Source organism: Pleurodeles waltl, chromosome 6, assembly GCF_031143425.1.
Source record: "Pleurodeles waltl isolate 20211129_DDA chromosome 6, aPleWal1.hap1.20221129, whole genome shotgun sequence".
Taxonomy (NCBI): Eukaryota; Metazoa; Chordata; class Amphibia; order Caudata; family Salamandridae; genus Pleurodeles; species Pleurodeles waltl.
Genome location: NC_090445.1, coordinates 1,364,645,847 through 1,364,662,901, shown reverse-complemented (window position 1 = coordinate 1,364,662,901; position 17,055 = coordinate 1,364,645,847).

The window sequence follows — 17,055 nt, the reverse complement described above, 5'->3', positions numbered from 1 at the left end:
ATGAGTACTATTGGTGAGGGCCCCAGGCAGAGGCAAAGGTTTGTGACCTCCCAGGAGGGAGATGTGTCTCTTGTAAAAAAGCCACTTGTGTACCATGCCGAGACAGATACAGTACAACCCCTTTATCCTTTTGTGAATTTTTGAGGCCCCTGATGTTCCAAGAGAGGAATGTATATTCCTATGTTGGTACTCAATGACACTTTGCCATTACCAATAATTTGTATAGGGATTGTGTGGCAGCAACATGCACATGTGGTAGGCACTGCTATTGAAGAGTGGAAATAAACAAAAAGAAAACAAACAGTCCAGCAGCTCCTACACCCACCCTCCCCCACTTACACCAGGCAACAATTAGCCCAGTGAATCCCATGGAAATAACCCACAAACTAAATTAATACAAAATCACCATGATAGTGTATACCCCTAGGGAATGGCAATGCTGCAGCAGTCATGCCCAGACTACAGAAGGATGCAAGAGGGATGGGCCATTGTCCAGCAGTGGTGAGGTGGGATCCTGGAGAACAACGTATGCTGCTTTGATGGGGAAGGGGTCAATGCAAAGAGTTTATCATGTGGGGAAGGCAGGGAGCAGCCAAAAGAGCATTGTTGGGTCATTTTGTGGGGAATAAGTCCACACTTGCACTTCAGTGTAAGTCCAGAGGGGAACAATCGGGCACAGAATGCCGTGGGGAGGCATGGTTTTGGGTGTGTTGCATGCAGAAAATCTGGACTTCTGATGGGGTGTCGAAGAACTGTGCCTTACAATCGACACCCACCCTAGGGTAAGTTTGTTAAAGCATGCCATAGCATAACCCCAGTTTCTGAAGTGCTGATTTGGCATCTGTGAACTTACGATGTGCCTCCTGGACTGCCTTTGTGAAGTCCGGGAATAGGGAGATTGTGGATCTCTGTTACTGTAGAGGGCGAGTCTCAAGGCCACATCCTGGTCCCAGAAATGAAGAAGTCTAGCAATGATTGGTCTCAGAGGGTTGCTGGGAGCATGACCCGGTCCTAGAGAGTGATAGGTCCGTTCCACAGCAAAGGTCTAACTAACCAGCAAATCAGATAATAATTTTTCAGCAAACAGGTCTAGGCGCCTGGTGTCGGTGGACTCTACTACCCTCAGGATGCGTAGATTGTTACAGTGGCCTTGTGCCCTGAGGTATTCATTCTTGATTGCTACTGATTTGAGTAGCTGCTCCAGCCTCTCCAGGCATTTCATTGTCATTGAGGCCCCTTCCTCTAGTCCAAGCTGCGCACCTCCACATTGTCCAAGTCTAGCATTCTGTCGGTCCATCCCCTACCCCATGCTGTCAAGGTATCCAGCGAGGATGTTGAATCTGTTATCGATGGCACGAACGCCCTGCCATGATGGCTTCAGCACCAGCTCTAGTCAGTTGCTCTGTGTCTGATCCCCCAGTTGCACCCTGCTCCATCTTGAGCATGGGCCCTGCAGTGTCAGTTGCTTTTTCAAAAGACAGCTTCTGCTGTCTGGGGTTGTCCCGCACCATGTCTAGCAGAGGGGAGTGGGGTAGATCTCTGGTTGTGTGCCCCCAGGAGCTACGAAGTCCAAGCGTGTCCTAGGCTGATCGATGCAGTCACTCCAGGGGATGAGGGGTTGTGATATTGAGGTGGTTAGTGGAGTTCCAAGTATTGGAGCAGTTCAGACAATCCCCACTGGAGCCCAGATACGTTGCCCAGACTAGGAAGCCTGCGAGTGACTGGCAGCATAGGATAAGTAAGGTTCCTGTGTTAGCTGATTAGGCCCCAGCGCTGTAGGCAATTAATTCAGCCTACAGCACCTGCATTATATGGGTTGCAATCCAGCCGCAGGCCACCGCTGAAGAGAGGGGGTGCCATCAGGGGATATTGTTCCAGAAATGTGGTAGTTATGGGGGGTTGGGCAAAAGTCTGCAGCAATGCAGGCCAGAAGGCCTTTTCCCATGGGTCCAGGTTGAACAAGGAAGTGGCTCCAAAGCATCCAGCAGAGGCACTTTGAACAGGGAGCAGGATGGAGATGTGGAGAGGAATCCGCGCTGAGGGCCCTAGTTGTTCCTGGCTACCAGTCAGGAATACAGTGCCAGTATCCCAATCCCTACAGTTGAGATGATCGGATACCTTGTCGACCATGCACAGGCTGCACAGGCCGCCACTGAGAGTGTTGCAGTGTGCTACAGTGTGGGCCACATTGCTGCAAGGCCTCAATCGCAGTGCAGGCCCCATCCACCACCACATGGCAAGGAGCACAGAGCCCCCGATGATGTTAGAGCACAGCAGGTTGGGACAGTGAGGTCCGATGGCCTCAAGACCTCAGGCTCATCACATCTCCTGTCACCGTGGGGTCTCCGAAGTGAGAGCTGGACCACCCATCACTCTGCTGATGCAGCAGCCACAGTTGCACAATAGCACTCCTCAAGCCCGGCAACCAGCCACCAATGGTGAGGGGTGAAAAGAAGAATACCCAGGATCATATCTAATGCACATTAAGGCCCCTTCCTTCAGTGATTAGGGACGGTTGCACCAGAGCTTGAATGCCATGTGGCCATCTCTGCTGCTGGCTTGGCCACACCCCCTCACACCTTCTCTTTCTGGTAGTGGTGATCAGGCAAAATGCCTTCACTCCTGGGGCAATAGCCAATGTCTGAAGTTGGATTACCCACTGCTCAAGGCTGGATGCTGCCACTGATGGAAGCAGACTGATAATGACACTTGACAGCCCAATGTTGGATGAGGGTTCATCCAAATCCCCTCTTTGAATATATATGAATGTATTTAGATGTATGAATATAATTTTTATTAATTTATATTTGTTACAAGAATTTAGCAGACAGTTATATCTTTCAAGTCCTCCTAAAAGGGCTTAACAAGGATTATCACAGGGCAAATTGTATACCTCCAAGTTTTGTCATGAGGGTAATCAACACCAAAATTCTTGTCTACTAAGTTCATTAGTGGAACTTCATGTACCAAAATACATGTTTACATGTTTTAATGGGTGCAACAAAAGTCCACCTTTAAGAGCTATTGGCCTTAACATATGTATTTTTAAATAACTAAACAGCCTTACTGTCTTTGTCATAACGTTTCCTAACATAAAGACCTATGGCTGGTAATATTCCTTTCCCAATGAAACAATTAGGCCTTTATAACAGTTTTTTTTACCACAAACTAAGGTCTGCAATAATAAGCATTAGATTTCCCACAAGATTAAGTCCCATCATACAGTTATGAAACTATGTACAAAATTAAAGTTAGCAAACGAATATACAATTCCTCTTACGAGGACATAACATTTCCCCGCTGTTGCTTGGACTGGAGTGATTGAACCCTTCTAAAGTCAAACACTTGCTCTACTGTTGCTTAAATTTGGGTTGGATCAATAAATCTAACCCATCTGAAGTTGAACACCTTCCCTACTTTTGCTTAGAGTTAAGTAGGAATAGTAAATGGAACCCATCCAAAGTCCAACACTTTCCCTCGTGTTGTGTATAGTGGAGTAGGAATGGCAAATCTAACCTCTCTGACATCTACAAATTTCCTTGATTTTTTATGTTGGAGTAGGAATAGTAAATGTAATGCGTGCAAGGTGTAACAGCAGTCATCCTTTTCTTTAAATCAAATTTATAGTAATTATTTTTGGTATGGTTAGTTGTTTTTTACAGTTTTTATTTTTTACATGTTTAATGTTTCTATTATTTTTTAATGTACTTTATTTTAAATTATGTTATATTAATTTTATTAATGTAATTATTTGGTAGATATGTTTTTAAAAGATATTATTATTTAAGTTTTTAGCCACTGTTAATATAAATTATGTCAATTTTTGTTTTAAATACGCTCATTTTTAAGGATCAGAACTTAGGGCTTGATTATTATTTTGGTGGTCAGACCACCAGACCACCTTAGTGGCGGCCGCTATGTTGGCGGTCACACAGACCACCGTATTATGAGTTACACAGGCAGAACCAATGACAGTCTGACAAATATCCAACATCACCAGTACTTTGGAGGGCGGGAAGTAGGTGGTCCGGCAACCAGCATCGATAGCCCATCAGCCAACCTCCGAAACTATCACAAGTACAAAGTCGCAGTGGCAGACAATCATGGTTGTCCACCGATGGCAGTCCAAACCACAGTGGTTTGCGGTCAACAAATTAAAACACCACATTGGATGGATTTGAAAACAACACAGGTGACACACATTCCCACACCTGACACACCTGCAAAACACACTATAGAACACACCCCTTCACAAACCACACTTCTTTGCATCTACAACGCCAAACACCCAAGCCAGAGCACATCAAAAAAATCACCAAACAATAGATTGGCATACCCAAATCTTTCCCTAAACACATATTCCACATCATCAACACACTCTCATTTCCAATCACATATGTTTGCACTACCAAACCCCATCAACACAGTGTCACCTGTTCATTTCCCACCACTTATTTTTTTAATCCCCACCATGTCACCCCAGAAAAATCCCTGTTTCAATGAAGATGAGTTAAGAGTCATGGTGGATGAAATCATTAGAGTAGAACCACATCTATTTGGAACCCAGGTCCAACACACTACTATCGCCAGGAAAATGGAAATGTGGCACAGAATAGTCAACAGAGTGAATGCTGTAGGCCCCAACCTACATGAGGGGGAGGGTACATTCCATGGCATCCAGGCACCAGCTGCATGTCCAGAAGACTTTTACAGTCCCTTACAACTCGCAACCTGGGAGAAGAAGGTCTTGACCATCCTGCATTCAGAGGGCTTCACAGGAATAAATGGGGGAGTGGAGTCGGGTAAGTCACATCAATAAAATATCACCAAAATGTATTGTCATCCACAATCACTGCTCCACTTTTGCCATCTTCACTGTAAAACCACTCACCAGCCCAGTGTCCATCTGTCCAGAGACCCCTGCCTGGCCTCCAACATTTGAACTAGGAAAGATACAAGGGTGGTGGTTTTTAGGGGAATTGGCACTCACAAACACCCAATCCTTAAAGACTCTCTTGATACAAATCTCCAATGAGTCAGTACACTTAAAGGGGGGAAAACACACCTACATCCCCCAAATTTGAACAATCGAAGACTGTCAGAAACAAGAATTCTACATTTAAGACACATGCCTATAAGCATTTCCAAGACATTATTCACTTATGTTGTGGATAGTCCATATATAAAGTAATGTTCACTCATCAGATGACACTTAAGCTCTAGATCAAAACTCCAATTGGCTTGATTAAATTCGGCCTATCACAAATTAAATCTCCAGGCCTACAGTGCATTTCAGTCAATTTTAATAGTTTCAAATCAGCCTCAGATCAGCCAACACGTGTTTTGTCCTGGGAAATATCCCATCAACTTTGTCAGGGCTGAAAATATCATTAAAACTACCTCCTCCGGAATAAAATCAAACAGATTTATCACTCCATCATCAATTATCGTGAGCGTGAAAACCAAACACAATTCAGTTCTACAAAAGTTCAATTATCTGGAACATATAAATGCATGCATCACCATTTTAATCTGAAATTAATTGATGTATATAAAAACCCATTATGACTGCCATTTTGACTGGTGAGCAGCATCACGCGCTATCACATAGTACAGCTGATAAAAGACTGTAATTCAATATTGGACAAATCCTAGTAACTAATCACCCCAGACCCAATTTAACCTAGAGACAACGTGCACACTCATGCGAAATGTATGGAGCTCACAATAAGGGCAGTAACTATGAGCATTAATTTAAGACAAGCTTCCCCACCAAACCAATGGGCAATACCTGGTACAAAATGAAATCCCAATAGAGTATATGTGTCCAGTCTTTTCTGATTCTGAGTCCATCAACTCTTCAAAAGTCTAAAGTAACTATCACAAAAGAAAAAAAGTACACTCTCACTCCTTCGTGTACAAAATTGAACTGGCACCCCAACACAAATTACAACACATTGGCCCTGAATATTCTGCATCAAACAGGTGGACCACCAGAAGATTAAGGGGGTCATTACAACATTGGTGGTAAAAGTCGCTTACCTCCGTGCAGAAGACCGCCAACACACTGCCATGGAATTCCGCCACGGTCATTATGACCCACAGCTCGTAATCCGCCAAAATCCAGACACCCACACTAGTCCGCCACACCAAAAGTCAGTGATAAACTGGCGATAACAAAACCGACACCGTCACGCCAACAGGAATAAGCTCCCACTATCACGACCTACGAATCCACATGGCGGTCTTTCAACTGTGGTATTCCATTGGCGGTACATACCGCTGCGCTAAAAATACACACACATTTACAAAACACATCCACATTGGACAATTCCAAATACACACACCTGATACACATACACACACCACTCCCACACATCCAATACAATATAAAACACACACCCACATCACCCACAAACCCTTACGTCAACAATTGTGACAGAAGGCCAGAGAGAGACACCACCAGAAAGAACAATAGCATCCACAGGCACCCTACACCATCACTCACACAACATCTAAGCACTTCACACAACACACCTCTAAATATCACCCCATACATCACAACACACACCACCCCGCACATCACCCATACCACCCCAAGGCCCCGCAAAGACACCCCAGGTTCTCTGAGGAAGAGCTCAGGGTCCTTTTGGAGGAAATCATCCGGGTAGAGCCACAGCTATTCGGATCACAGGTGCAGCACACCACCATAGCTAAGAAGATGGAGCTATGGCGAAGAATCGTGGACAGGGTCAACGCAGTGGGACAGCACCCAAGAACTAGGGATGACATCAGGAAGAGGTGGAACGACCTACGGGAGAAGGTGCATTCTGTGGTCTCAAGACACCACCTTGCGGTTCAGAGGACTGCCGGCGGCCCCCCACCTCTTCCCCCAGAACTCACTACATGGGAGGAGTAGGTCTTGGCTATACTGCATCCTGAGGGCCTCGCAGGAGTAGCTGGAGGAATGGACTCTGGTAAGGCAAATCTTTCACTACTTCATCCCCCACCCACCTGCATGCTATCACATACCCCCACCCTCGCCCTCACCCCCATCACTCCAGCTCCTCACGCATGTCCCAATATCACAAACCACACATCCCAAACCCAAGCCCTGCATGTAACAACAAAGCATGGACACCCATCACCAAAGCATGTCCACTGCACATACCCATACACCCCCCTAAACCATTATCACAAAAGGTCCTACACAGGAATGCAAGCACTGGGGTACACGGTCAACCACCCATTGCACACCATGGCAAACTCAGATGCAATAATCATGCCTTTATCAAATCAAATCATTAACATTTATAAAGCGCGCTACTCACCCGTGCGGGTCTCAAGGCGCTAGGGGGAAGGGGGGGTTACTGCTGCTCGAAAAGCCAGGTTTTGAAGAGTTTCCGGAATGCGGAGTGGTCCTGGGTGGTCCTGAGGCTGGTGGGGAGGGTGTTCCAGGTCTTGGCTGCCAGGAAGGAGAAGGACCTCCCACCCGCCGTGGAGCGGCGGATGCGAAGGACGGCAGCGAGCACGAGGCCAGACGAATGGAGGAGACGGGTGGGGGCGTAGAAGCTGAGGCGACGGTTGAGGTATTCCGGTCCCTTGTTGTGGAGGGCTTTGTGTGCGTGGGTGAGAAGTCGGAAGGTGATCCTTTTGCTGACTGGGAGCCAATGCAGGTGTCTAAGGTGTGCGGAGATGTGGCTGTTGCGGGGTACATCGAGGATGAGGCAGGCCGAGGCGTTTTGAATACGTTGCAGGCGTTTTTGGAGTTTAGCGGTGGTCCCAGCATAGAGGGTGTTGCCGTAGTCCAGGCGGCTCGTGACGAGGGCGTGGGTCATGGTTTTTCTAGTGTCGGCGGGGATCCAGCGGAAGATCTTGCGGAGCATGCGGAGGGTGAGGAAGCAGGCGGAGGACACGGCGTTGACTTGCTTGGTCATGGTGAGAAGAGGGTCCAATATGAAGCCGAGGTTGCGGGTGTGGTCTGAGGGGGTCGGTGCGGTGCCGAGGGCCGTGGGCCACCAGGAGTCGTCCCAAGCGGACGGGGTGTTGCCGAGGATGAGGACTTCTGTTTTGTCAGAGTTCAGCTTTAGGCGGCTGAGTCTCATCCAATCTGCGACGTCCTTCATGCCCTCTTGTAGGTTGGTCTTGGCGCTGGTGGGGTCCTTGGTGAGGGAGAGTATAAGTTGGGTGTCGTCGGCGTAGGAGGTGATGATTATGTTGTGCTTGCGTACGATGTCGGCGAGGGGGCTCATGTAGACATTGAAGAGTGTCGGGCTGAATGATGAGCCTTGAGGTACGCTGCAGATGATCTCGGTGGGGTCTGAGCGAAACGGTGGGAGGTAAACTCTTTGAGATCGGTTTGAGAGGAAGGAGGCAATCCAGTCCAGGGCCTGGCCTTGGATCCCGGTGGAGCGGAGGCGGGTTATTAGGGTGCGGTGACAGACGGTGTCGAAGGCAGCCGAGAGGTCGAGGAGGATGAGGGCGACTGTTTCACCGTTGTCCATCAGGGTTCTGATGTCGTCTGTGACTGAGATGAGGGCGGTTTCAGTGCTGTGGTTGGTTCGGAATCCGGTTTGTGAAGGGTCGAGCAGGTTGTTGTCTTCCAGGAGGGTGGTAAGCTGTTTGTTGACGGTCTTCTCTATTACCTTGGCAGGGAAGGGGAGGAGCGAGATGGGGCGGAAGTTTTTCATGTCGCTAGGGTCAGCCGTAGGTTTCTTTAGTAGGGCGTTGACTTCGGCGTGTTTCCAGCTTTCGGGGAAGGTAGCAGAAGAAAAAGAAGAGTTGATGACGGCATGGAGGTGCGGGGCGATGATGTCGTCGGCTTTATTGAAGATGAAGTGAGGGCAGGGGTCCGATGGGGTGCCGGAGTGGATTGAGTTCATGGTGGTTTTGGTTTCTTCAGTGTTGATGTGGGTCCAGTCGTTGAGGATGATGGCCGGGGGTGTGGGTTCGGTGATGCTTAGTTGGGTCTGGTGTCCGAAGCTGTCGTGGAGGTCGCTGATCTTGCGATGGAAGAAGGTGGCAAGGGAGTTGCACAAGTCTTGTGAGGGCGTGACGGCGTTGGCGTTGGGGTTGGAGAACTCTTTGACGATGCTGAAAAGTTCTCTGCTGTTGTGGCTGTTTTTGTCCAGTCTGTCGGTGAAAAAGTTCCTTTTGGCTGCGCGGATCAGGTGGTGGTGTTCGCGGGTTGCGTTTTTGAGGGCGGTCATGTTGTCGGCGGTGTGGTCCTTGCGCCAGGCCTTCTCGAGGGCACGACATGTTTTCTTCGATTTTTGAGGGTGTCAGAGAACCAGAGAGGTTTTTTGGTGGTGGCCTGTTGATGCGTGCGTCTGAGGGGAGCAAGGTTGTCTGCGCAGTTGGAGATCCAGTTCGAGAGGCTGAGGGCTGCGTCGTTGGGGTCGGTGGTGAGGGTAGGTTGGTTGACGGCGAGTGCGGAGAAGAGTTGCTCTTCTGGGATTTTGTTCCACTGTCGAAGAGGGATGGGTTGAGTGCGGAGGTGGCGGGTCTCGCGTCGGAATGTGAAATGTACACAGCTGTGGTCGGTCCAGTGTAGAGCGGAGGTGTGGCTGAAGAAGACGTGTTTGCTGGCGGAGAAGATAGGGTCAAGCGTGTGTCCGGCGATGTGGGTGACGGTGTTCACCAGTTGCTTGAGGCCGAGGTTGGCGAGGTTGTCGAGCAGGGCGGTGGTGTTGGGGTCGTTGTTTTGTTCCAGATGGAAGTTGAGGTCGCCTAGGAGGATGTAGTCCGGTGAGGCGAGGGTGAGGGCGTGCAGGACCCCTGCAGGACCCCTACCCAATGTCACCGGACAGGAGGGTCCAGACATGTCCACTCCACCCACAGAAGAGGCCCACAGTGATGACAGCAGCTCCGTCCAACTGGATCAAGATGACCAGCCCGGTGCATCTGGGACCTCGGGACAGTCGGTTCCCCTCACACTGGCACAGGCCACTACAGAGCTACCCCCTCTGGAAACACCAGCACAGCACCCACCCAGCTGGCCCATCCCTCTGTCCCCAGGACACGTCAATCAGCAGTGTGACCACCACTACAGGGAACCCAGGTTAACCCACCACCCCAACAACACCAGGGACCTGGGGGCAGTGGGCACACGGTTCAGGCGACAGGGGCCCAGGAACACAGGGGAACTGGGAGGGCTGCTGTGCGACAGGGGGAGGACAGGCCCAGGGAACCCACTCTCCACGAGGACCTCTCCAACATCATGGGAGCCTACCACCATTCCCAGGAGACGATGGCAACGGTACTGGCCAAGTTTCAGGAGACCCAGCAGCTGCAGGAGGAACAGTATCTGGGCTTCAGGGAGGAACTAAAACCCATCAATTCCACCCTGGGCACCATTGTAGGGGTGCTGAAGGAACTCGTCAACACCAGGAGGGACACTGTGGCACAACAAGGGGCCCCTGATACTAGCCTGGACAATGAACTGCCCACCACCTCCGCCGGCACTTTGGAGGCACCACCACAGGACCACCACACCAGCACCCCACCCCCTGCAGATGGAGAACCACCCCGCAAGCGGTCCCTGAGATCCAAGACAAAGACAGAGAACAATGCCAAGACCCCCTCCAAGAAATGAGTCCACCCTTTATGTCATCCTTCTGTCCTACTTTGTCACCCTGTCCAAACTTAACTGCCCCAGCTCCACTTACTATGCCCCTTTAGACAATGCACCTGTAAGACTAATAGACTGGACTCTGCCATGGACATTCCTCCACCATCACCCCTGAACATTTTACAACCCCCTCCACTATTTAGCACTTAAATAAACACCCTTAAATCACAAAATTATCTGGAGTCAATCTGTGCTTTCACAATTGTGTATTTGCAATAACTGAGGGAAATAGCAATGTCCATTGTATTGTCAACATACCTATGTCACACAGCTCTAGTCCATGCGGAAACAAAGCAGATGTCACACAGTGGGACCCACATCTGTGAAATCGTAAGGTAAAGTGACAACTCAGTGACCATACACTGGGTGAAAATGACAGACAGATGAGAGGTAGTAGAATTAAATCAGATGTAGCAGGCAGTATTGTCTTCTTACCTGTGTCTCACTGGAAGTATTGGTGGGTCACCGTGTTCCTGTTGTCTATGTCCTCTTCTTCTGCTTCCTTGTCTTCACTGTCCACAGGCTCAACAGCTGCCACAACACCTCCATCTGGACCATCCTCCTGCAGAAAAGGCACCTGTCATCGCAAAGCCAGGTTGTGAAGCATACAGCAGGCCACGATGATCGGGCATACCTTCTTTGTTGAGTAGAATAGGGAACCACCTGTCATATGGAGGCACTGGAACATGGAATTCAGGAGGCCGAAGGTCCTCTCTATAATCCTCCTAGTTCGCCCATGGGCCTCATTGTAGCGTTCCTCTGCCCTTGTCCTGGTATTCCTCACAGGGGTCAGTAGCCATGACAGGTTGGGGTAACCAGAGTCACCTGCAAATGGCGAGGGACAACTGTTAGACAAACACTAACTCATAGGGACATCCCCACACCCAGACACCTATTCACTCTATATATGGTCCATGTCCTCACCTAATAGCCACACACGGTGCCTCTGGAGTTGCACCATCACATAAGGGATGCTGCTATTCCTCAGAATGTAAGCGTCATGCCCTGAGCCAGGAAACTTGGCATTCACATGGGAGATGTACTGGTCGGCCAAACACACAATCTGCACATTCATCGAATGGGAACTCTTCTGGTTTCTGTACACCTGTTCACTCCTGCATGGGGGGACCAAGGCCACATGTGTCCCATTAATGGCTCCCATGATGTTGGGGATATGTCCCAGGGCATAGAAGCCACCTTTCACTGTAGGCAAATCCTCCACCTGAGGGAAAATGATGTAGCTCTGCATGTGTTTCAGCAGGGCAGACAACACTCTGGACAACACGTTGCAAAACATAGGCTGGGACATCCCTGATGCTATGGCCACTGTTGTTTGAAAGACCCACTTGCTAGGAAATGGAGTACTGACAGCACCTGCACTAGAGGGGGGATTCCTGTGGGATGGCGGATAGCTCACATCAGGTCTGGCTCCAACTGGGCACACAGTTCCAGGACTGTGGTATGATCAAGTCTGTAGGTCATGATCACATGTCGCTCCTCCATTGTCGACAGGTCCACCAGCGGTCTGTACCCTGGAGGATGCAGCCACCTCCTCACCTGCCCCAGCGGACGTTGCCTATGGAGGAGAAAGGCGAGCAGAGAGTCAACCAACTCTGAGGTACGTAAACACAACTTAATTGGAAAATGTAAGCAAATCGGCATATGGCTGCATTAGTGGTTAAGCAAGGCCTAGATACGTGTGACGCAGTCCAAAATAATGCAATGTGGGCCCCTGAAATTGTAGCTGCCTGACCTGTAAAGTGGGACAAGGGGATATGAGGTAACTGCGCTGGCGTTGTACACCGTCGCGGTAGGCAGTCGAAGACCGCAGCGCAATCCTGCATTGGTTAACATTGGACCCTATGGGTCCCAGGAGCCAATGACGATGTACGCCGGTGTGACGGTACGCACCACCGCGGACGTGCCCGCCATTTTCTCTCTGTTCAATCACTTGATACCTGATCTTCAACAGGAGAGGACCTACACTGCAAGTGCTACTGTAACCTCAGTCTGGAAGAGACAATGGCTCGTGTGTCTGGGGAAAGGGCCCCTGCCTTCAGCACGTAGGAGTTGGAGAAACTAGTGGATGGGGTCCTCCCCCAGTACACGCAACTCTACGGTCCTCCAGACAAACAGGTGAGTACACTGTGAGCATGCTCTATGGGCAATGGCTGTTTGGAGTGGTGTGGATGAAAGATGGGGGGGGAATGAGGTGTGCATGAAACGACGGCGAGTGCATGTGCGTCATGGCAAGGGTAGGGATGCAGGCCAATGACTGTGACGGTGCGGACGGTTATATCTTCTCCTTTTCCCCTGTACTATTTATGTAGGTCAGCGCCCACCAGAAGAAGGATATTTGGGGTGCCATCGCCAAGGAAGTCTGGACCCTGGGGGTCTACCACAGACGGAGCACCCACTGCCAGAAAAGATGGAAGGACATTCGCTGCTGTAGCAAAAAGACGGCGGAGGCCCAGCTGGGGATGGCTTCCCAACGTGGGAGGGGTGCCCATCGCACCATGACCCCCCTGATGTTCCGGATACTGGCGGTTGAGACCCAGAGTTGGATGGGCACTTGAGGGCATCACAGCAGCCACAAGGGGGTGAGTACACTCTCATTCAGCTGATTCTGAAGGCAGGCCCTGTGGCACCCCATCCCACCTGTGTACAGAGCCAACTACACCTAGTCAGACTCTTGTGACATCCATGTGTGCAGCAATCGGGCATAGCCTTGCAACCCATGTCCCTGTGATTGATTCAGGAACTCCAAGTGCATGGCGTAGTGCAGGGGGCTTCTGTGTCTGTAGTGTCCGCCAACGGTAGCGGTATTGCATGCACTCAACATGTCTTTCTTCTTTCTCCCACCCTTTTTGTGGTCTCCCTGTTCTTGTGTGCATTAGCATCATCAGGAGGAGGAGCAGTGGCACCGGAGCAGGAGGGAGCTGCATCCCACATGGCCGTGGAGGGCGACACAACAGAGTCTGAATTCACCAGTGGGACAAAGGGCGAGGAGAGCTCCACGGCGGGGACAGGAGCTGAGACCTGCGATACGGACTCCTCCTCTGATGGGAGCTCCCTTGCGGTGGCGGGCCCATCTGTGTCCCCTGCATCTACATGTACAGCCGCCACCCCCCCACCTGCACTGCCCTCCCAGCAGCCCCTCAGCGTTTGCCCCGTGGCCGCTCACCCAGGAGGGTGGGCATCTCCTTCGCCCCAGGCACCTCAGCCCCTGCCCCTGTCACCCCTGCTGCCCTCAGTGAGGAGGCCATTGACCTCCTCAGGTCCCTTACTGTTGGGCAGTCTACCATTTTGAATGCCATCCAGGGTGTAGAGAGGCAGTTGCAACAAACCAATGCATACCTGGAGGGCATTCATTCTGGTCAGGCAGCCCAACAGCGAGCTTTTCAGACTCTGGCCTCAGCACTGATGGCAGCCATTGTCCCTGTCTCTAGCCTCCCCCCTCCAACTTCCTCCACCCAGACCCAAACCCCTGTACCTCAGCCTATCCCAAGCACACCATCAGACCAGCATGCACACACGTCAACACACAAGGGAAGCTCAGGCAAACATAAGCACCACACATCCCACAGGCACTCACGCAAGCATCATACACATGCAGACATACCAACATCCACTGCCTCCACTGTGTCCCCCTCCTCCTCATCTCCCTCCTCCCTCCCTGTATCGTCTCCACTCACACCTGCATGCACTACCTCGTCAGCCACTTCCTCCATCGGCAGCACACTCACCACCACACCCCGCTCACGTGCACTCACCACCCCCACTACCATTCATCATCCTCTGTGTCCTCTCCCAGTGTGTCTGTGAGCCCCCCTGCCAAGGTACACAAACGCAGCCACACACCCACCCAACAGCCATCCACCTCAAGACAGCCTCCAGCCCATGCACCTTCACCCAAAGTCAGCAAACGTACACCTGCTACAACCACTATCTCTTCCTCCACTCCCAAACCCCCTCCATCTACCCGTCCCAGGCCCTTATTTATACTTTTTTTGTGCCGCATTTGCGTCAGTCTTTTGACGCAAAAGCAGCGCAAACTTACAAAATACAATTGTATTTTGTAAGTTTGCGCCGCTTTTGCGTCAAAGAGCAGCGCAAATGCGTCGCTAAAAAAGTATAAATAAGGGCCCCAGTGTGCCCCAAAAACTTTTCCTGTCCAACCTTGACCTCTTTCGCTCACCCCCCTCACCCCTTCAGTCTCCAAGGACCCGCCTCTCCAGGTCCCAACCCAACGACTCAGCCACAACTTCTGCGGGAACAGTGGTGCCAGTAGTAACCGGCTTCTGGAGTGAGCCAGACAGCAGGGTATCCCGTGTGGCAAGGAGCCAGAGCACGGACAGTCCCCCACATGTCAAGCATAAAAAGTTGGCCAGTGCCCGGCGGGAGAGAGGAAAAAAATCTGCCACCAAAGCCGCTCCCAGGGGTACAGTTGGGAGTGTGGAGACAGCTGCGCCACCATCCAAGGTGGGGAAGGGGCACAGTAAAACCGGAAAGTCTGGGAAAACCTGCACGGCGGACAAGACCGCAACATGCACCGCTGCCACGGACACCGCCACCACCAGCACCGCTGCCAAGGACACCGCGGCCACCAACACCACTGAACAGGACACTGCCGCCACCAGCACCGCTGAACAGGACACTGCCGCCACCAGCACCTCTGCCAAGGACACCGCCGCCACCAGCACTGCTGAACAGGACACCGCCGCCACCAGCACCGCTGAACAGGACACCGCCGCAACAAGCACCGCAGGCCAGTGAGCGCCAAAGATTACGATGCTACTGAGGCCGCCACGAGCAGGATGAAGCACTCTGGGCACAAAGCCCCCTCCAGAACCAGAGGGGAAAGGCATCCACTACCTCAGTCCTTGGCAGGATGAAGAACTCTGGGCACAAAGCCCCCTCCAGAACCAGTGGAGAGATCCATCCACTACCTCAGTCCTTGGCAGGATGAAGCACTCTGGGCACAAAGCCCCCTCCAGAACCAGTGGAGACTGTTATCCACTTGGGAGACTGTGGCTTTGCACTCCCCACGATGCAGCAGTGGGCAACCCACCCACTGTAGAGACTTGAGAGACTGTGGCTTTGCACTCCCTGGGATGCAGCAGTGGACAAACCACCCACTGTAGAGACTTGAGAGACTGTGGCTTTGCACTCCCCAGGATACAGCAAGTAGGCAAACCACCCACTGTAGAGACTTGAGAGACTGTGGCTTTGCACTCCCCAGGATAAAGCAGTGGGCAACCCACCCACTGTAGAGACTTGAGAGACTGTGGCTTTGCACTCCCCAGGATGCAGCGGTGGGCAATCCACCCACTGTAGAGACTTGAGAGACTGTGGCTTTCCACTCCCCAGGATAAAGCAGTGGGCAAACCACCCACTGTAGAGACTTGAGAGACTGTGGCTTTGCACTCCCCAGGATAAAGCAGTGGGCAAACCACCCATTGTAGAGACTTGAGAGACTGTGGCTTTGCACTCCCCAGGATACATCAATGGGCATGGAGCCCCCTCGTGGATCTGGCATCGTGCACTCATCCGGCTGAGGTGCCCCCCTTCCATTCACCCTGAGGTGCCTGTTTTATTTCTATCTGATGCCCCAGCAGTGTTCTCTCCGTCTTGTTCGGGTATTGAGTGTGGGCCTCGCCCATGCATTTTGGGCCCAGTGGTCCACGGACTATGATGGTGGAATCCCTTGGACTTGTATTCTTGGTGTATATATTTGTTTATAGTGTAAATATCTTTATATATGTATATATTTTTGATTCATGTATTTGAATATATTACAATCATTCGACTCATTTCCTTTGTCCTTGCATTCTTCCAAGGGGGTTAGGGGGTGTAACTGTAATGTATCATGATGTATTAGTGTGTGTGTTGTTGTGGGTGAGGGTGGGGGTGGGGGTGGGGGTGTTGCGTGTGTGTGTCACTCTCTTTTCCCTCCCCCCTCCCCTGTGTCGTAGGTGCAGTACTCACCGTGGTCTTCGCCGCCGTCTTTGTTGTTCCTTATAGAGAAGCAGGAAGATAAAGGCTGGCAGTATCTAGCAGCAGAGACATTCACAGTGCACTGACCACATGATGACAACTATCACATATACAACAAGAATCTGGGTCTGCATAACAGTCAACTAGGTCTTAAAATGACCTGAGCCACATCCTGCCCAGCCACTGTTTCGCCTGCACTGCTGGCAATTAATGAGTATATGACCATCCTACCAAGTGCTAATAAACTCAGATATTCCGAAGCTAGTTGACTGAAATGAAATTTCTATGTTATGCAAATACTGAGCCCACTGAACAGAATGCCACTACCCCTATGGATGAAGTCTTCTGTGTGGACACCACTCCTGGACGTCTGAATGTTGAAGACGGCTCTGGCTCATCTGGGCAACCTGGTCAGACAACACCAGTGA